Raw genomic sequence first — 5,788 nt, forward strand, 5'->3', positions numbered from 1 at the left:
TCACATGATCAGGGGCCTCAGTGGATGCAGGACTCTGCTGTGCTGGTTGTCATGGTGCTGGATGAGCTGAAGTTTATGTGTGGGGTCAGGAGGGGTTTACAGTGTGGATGTAGCAGAGCCGCGCGTGTACGAGGTGTACGGAGCAGAGCCGCGTGTGTACGAGGTGTACGGAGCGGAGCCGCGTGTGTACGAGGTGTACGGAGCGGAGCCGCGTGTGTACGAGGTGTACGGAGCGGAGCCGCGTGTGTACGAGGTGTACGGAGCAGAGCCGCGTGTGTACGAGGTGTACGGAGCAGAGCCGCGTGTGTACGAGTTGTACGGAGCAGAGCCGTGTGTGTACGAGGTGTACGGAGCGGAGCCGTGTGTGTACGAGGTGTACGGAGCGGAGCCGCGTGTGTACGAGGTGTACGGAGCGGAGCCGCGTGTGTACGAGGTGTACGGAGCGGAGCCGCGTGTGTACGAGGTGTACGGAGCGGAGCCGCGTGTGTACGAGGTGTACGGAGCGGAGCCGCGTGTGTACGAGGTGTACGGAGCAGAGCCGCGTGTGTACGAGGTGTACGGAGCAGAGCCGCGTGTGTACGAGGTGTACGGAGCAGAGCCGCGCGTGTACGAGGTGTACGGAGCAGAGCCGCGCGTGTACGAGGTGTACGGAGCAGAGCCGCGCGTGTACGAGGTGTACGGAGCAGAGCCGCGCGTGTACGAGGTGTACGGAGCAGAGCCGCGCGTGTACGAGGTGTACGGAGCAGAGCCGCGCGTGTACGAGGTGTACGGAGCAGAGCCGCGCGTGTACGAGGTGTACGGAGCAGAGCCGCGCGTGTACGAGGTGTACGGAGCAGAGCCGCGCGTGTACGAGGTGTACGGAGCAGAGCCGCGCGTGTACGAGGTGTACGGAGCGGAGCCGCGCGTGTACGAGGTGTACGGAGCGGAGCCGCGCGTGTACGAGGCGTACGGAGCAGAGCCGTGTGTGTACGGGGCGTACTGAGCAGAGCCGCGTGTGTACGAGGTGTACGGAGCAGAGCCGCGTGTGTACGAGGTGTACGGAGCAGAGCCGCGTGTGTACGAGGCGTACGGAGCAGAGCCGCGTGTGTACGAGGCGTACGGAGCAGAGCCGCGTGTGTACGGGGCGTACTGAGCAGAGCCGCGTGTGTACGAGGTGTACGGAGCAGAGCCGTGTGTACGAGGTGTACGGAGCAGAGCCGTGTGTGTACGAGGTGTACGGAGCAGAGCCACGTGTGTACGAGGTGGACGGAGCGTAGCCGCGTGTGTACGAGGTGTACGGAGCGGAGCCGCGTGTGTACGAGGTGTACGAAGCGGAGCCGTGTGTGTATGAGGTGTACGGAGCAGAGCCGCGTGTGTACGAGGTGTACGGAGCGGAGCTGCGTGTGTACGAGGTGTATAGAGCAGAGCCGCGTGTGTATGGAGCAGAGCCGCGTGTGTACGAGGCGTGCGGAGCTGAGCCGGGCGTGTACGAGGTGTACGGAGCGGAGCCGCGCGTGTACGAGGTGTACGGAGCGGAGCCGCGCGTGTACGAGGTGTACGGAGCGGAGCCGGGTGTACGAGGTGTACGGAGCGGAGCCGCGCGTGTACGAGGTGTACGGAGCAGAGCCGGGCGTGTACGAGGCGTACGGAGCAGAGCCGCGTGTGTACGAGGTGTACGGAGCAGAGCCCTGTGTACGAGGCGTGTGGAGCCGGGCATGTACGAGGCGTGCGGAGTGGATGCTGCCCCTCTCCAGGTGCGATCACAGCAGCACGGCATGAGACTTTCTTGTACTACACTGACTGTCCTGACAGAACACAGCTCGTCAGGACATAGCCCCGACCTCCAGCGACAGCCGGACAGTCCCATTGGATCGGGGACGGTTGGGAGGTTTCTGTATATAAGTTGTCTGTGATAATTGTAGAATTATTAATGTCTTAGCATAAAAGGATGTGCCTGAGTGTTTGTGCCGGGGTCCACATGCCTGGAGGGGTTGAGGCGGTGCTGGCTGTATTATGCAGACGGCATCTGCCTGTAACAGTAGTAACCAGAAACTACTAGAAACTCTGCACCAAAATGAAGCAAATCCTTATTCTGGGACCTTCGCCTTGTACGTAACACCCCCGGATCCGGTACAAGCCGGGCCGATGTTCTCATTCATGTCACTTTCTGCTTAAGGTTCTGCGGTTTTCTGGCCAACTATAAAAAAGGAAAAGCGTAAAACAATATTTGTTTCTGCTGCATTGACATGAGTACAATCTTTCATTATATATAAATCTATTACACGTCGGGTCAATGCTGTAAAGGACAGTAAAGCGCCATGGTTGTGGTTGTGGTTGTGGTTTTTGGGTCTCTCTACTTCCCTCCCAAAAATGCAATCAGAAACTTGTAACTACTGATATCTCCACAAGAAAAAGCCGACAACTCCATCAATGGGATCATTTTATAAAATTAGGTCTTCGCAAGATGAAAATGGTCTCACAAACCACATTTTTTTTTAAATGTTCATAAAAAAAAAACAAAGAAACAAAAATAATAACCTTACTTTGATTTTTTCCCCCATTTTTCAATACTTTATGTGGTAAATTGAATGTTGTCATTCCAAAGAACAACTAGTCCCACAAAACACAAGCCCTCCGTCTGTTAATGAAAAAACAAAGTTATATTTTTTGGGAAAAAGGGGAGGAAAAAAAAAAAAATTGGTCTTGTCAGAATAATGTAATTGCTATATATATATATTTTTTTAAAACTGAATAATTTTACCCAAAAATTGTGATCTGTTATAATATTCTCATTCTTCATGCGAGATTAATCATTAGTCTGTAGATAAATCCAAACATCTGGAAGATGTTGAACAATATATCTGTGATTCTCTTCTGCCAGGATAAGCGCCTCCTTTCTGTCCTTTCTGTGATGGAGAAAACGCTTGAAAGATTCAGAAAGTCCGATGAGTTTTTGGAGCTTATTGTAAAGGGCCTTAATGACGACCTGGGAAAGAAACCACCAGAAACAAAGGATCCAACCAGGTAAGTTCTAATGATCCCATCTGATAAAATGATCGGCTTTATTTCCATGGGATTGTTCTGTAGCAGAGATGGGACCTGCAGCATTTTGATCCTGAACTTCACTATGTATAGATGTAGCAAAGCTTAATGTGACAATTCACACAGCGCATTGATAAATTGTCTCAGAAGGTTAGCTCTCATAACAGAATTAACATCACTTATAGTGGAACTAAACTTACAATTTTTTTTCAGAATTGTGAAAATTCTGGCACTTTGCAAAGCACTTCATTAGTTTCTTTGGCGTCATATCCATAAAATGATCATAGTAAAGTGGCCTCCAGACCCTGCTTTTCCCCAGTGCAGGAGCGTTGCTGGGGTCCTAAGAGATCAGGGACCCCAGCCCCAAAGTACATGTTTCCCCATATAACCTCCCTGCCACTTAAAAGAGGATTTATACATATAGAATTACAGTATACCACTGTTACTAATCTAAAATACACTATACAAAGACCAATATTCCCAAAATTACTACTATACAAGGCCAAAATGATCCTGCTACACAATGTCCTCTACCATCACCACCACACAGTGAGTCCATATATGAAAGAAAACCCCGCAGGGTAAAAGACCATCAAAGGAGTCCAGGGAGTATAAAATCTATCATATTTATTCAGCAATAGAGAAATAGGATGATGGGGGAAGGGACACAACACATATGTGATTGTTAGACGTGTAAGCCAAAAAAAGCACGGCACGCAAGGAAGGGGCCATTCCAGGTATAATGGCTGTCTATAGTATCATCATGGGTATACTAAAATATCCCAAAATAGACACCGCATATATTCCACTGGGGGCAACAGTCATCATATGCAGGTGCATCTCACTAAATTAGAATATCATCAAAAAGATAATTTATTTCAGTTCTTCAATACAAAAAGTGAAACTCCTATATTATATAGAGTCATTACAGACAGAGAGATCTATTTCAAGTGTTTATTTCTATTAATGTTGACGATTATGGCTTACAGCCAATGAAAACACAAAAGTCATTACCTCAGTAAATTAGAATAATTAACAAAAAACACCTGCAACAGCTTCCTAAGTGTTTAAAAATGTCCCATAGTCTGTTTCAGTAGGCTCCACAATCATGGAGAAGACTGCTGACTTGACAAATGCGAAGAAGGCAGTCATTGACACCATCCACAAGGTCCCAGAGTTCCAATTTTCCTTTGGAAATCAAGGTCCCAGAGTCTGGAGGAAGAGTGGAGAGGCCACAGTCCAAGCTGCTTGAGGTCTAGTGTGAAGTTTCCACAATCAGTGATGGTTTGGGGAGCCATGTCATCTGCTGGTGGAGGTCCACTGTGTTTTATCAAGACCAAAGTCAGCGCAGCCGTCTACCAGGAAATTTTACAGCACTTCATGCTTCCCTCTGCCGACAAGCTTTTTGGAGATGGAAATTTCATTCTCCAGCAGGACTTAGCACCTGTCCACACTGCCAAAAGTACCAATACCTGGTTTACACACAACAGTATCACTCTGCTTAATTGGTCAGCAAACTCACATGACCTTAACCCCATAGAGAATCTATTATAGAGAATCTATGGGGTATTGTCAAGAGGAAGATAAGAGACACCAAACCCAACAATGCAGACAAGCTGAAGGCTGCTATCAAAGCCACCTGGGCTTCCATAACACCTCAGCAGTGCCACAGGCTGATCGCCTCCATGCCACACCGCATTGATGCAGTAATTGATGCAAAAGGAGCCCTGACCAAGTATTGAGTGCATTTACTGAACATACATTTCAGTAGGCCAACATTTCGGATTTTAAAAACATTTTTCAAGCTGATGTTATAAAGTATTTTAATTTACTGAGATAATGACTTTTGTGATTTCATTGGCTGTAAGCCATAATGAGTTGGGTACCGCCAATGGTGGCAGGCCACACCACTGCTATGGGGCCCGTGAGCCTCGGGGGAGCGAGGAGGATAGGTGAGTATTGGGGGGGTGGGAGGTTGCGGCGGCGGAGGAGCGGGCACATGCAGTAGCGGCTGCTGTAGCTACCACGTGTGCCCGCTGCTAAAGTGACATGAATATTCCCTCTTCTCCACTTCCATGGGCGTGGAGAAGAGGGAATTTTCATTCTCTTTAGTAGCGGGCACGGAGGAGCGCTGAGCCGTGGCTCCTGCTTACAGTGCCCGCTACTAAAGAGAATGCATATTCATGCTTGTCAACGCTCATAGTCCCGGCGTGGAGAGGAGTGAATATGCCGGCAGCAGCAGCAGCTCACCTCGACAACTGAGAGCGCGCGCTGCTCAGATACCAACATGAGCTGCTGGCAGACAGAAGACAGCAGCACTGGAGCAGAGGTGATAAAGTAAGGTGAGTATAAGTGTTTATTTTTTGTGTGTGCAGTGATGGGGCCACACATACCAGGATTGGGGGGTGAGGAGGCCACACATACCAAGATTGGGGGATGAGGAGGCCATACATACCAGGATTGGGGGATGAGGAGGCCACACATACCAGGATTGGGGGATGAGGAGTCCACACATACCAGGATTGGGGGATGAGGGGGCCACGCATGCCAGGATTGGGGGATGAGGGGTGCCATATGTACCAGGATTGGGGGATGAGGGGTGCCATACATACCAGGATTGGTGATGAGGGAGCCATACATACCAGGATGGTGAAATTTTCCAGTAGCTGCTGCCTTTCCTACCCTAGGCTTATACTCAGCTCAATACGTTTTCCCAGTTTTTTTGTGGTAAAATTAGGGGCCTCGGCTTATACTCGGGTCTTCTTAT

Source organism: Phyllobates terribilis, unplaced genomic scaffold (assembly GCF_046119375.1).
Source record: "Phyllobates terribilis strain yellow unplaced genomic scaffold, ASM4611937v1 Scaffold_88__1_contigs__length_6355796, whole genome shotgun sequence".
Lineage (NCBI taxonomy): Eukaryota > Metazoa > Chordata > Amphibia > Anura > Dendrobatidae > Phyllobates > Phyllobates terribilis.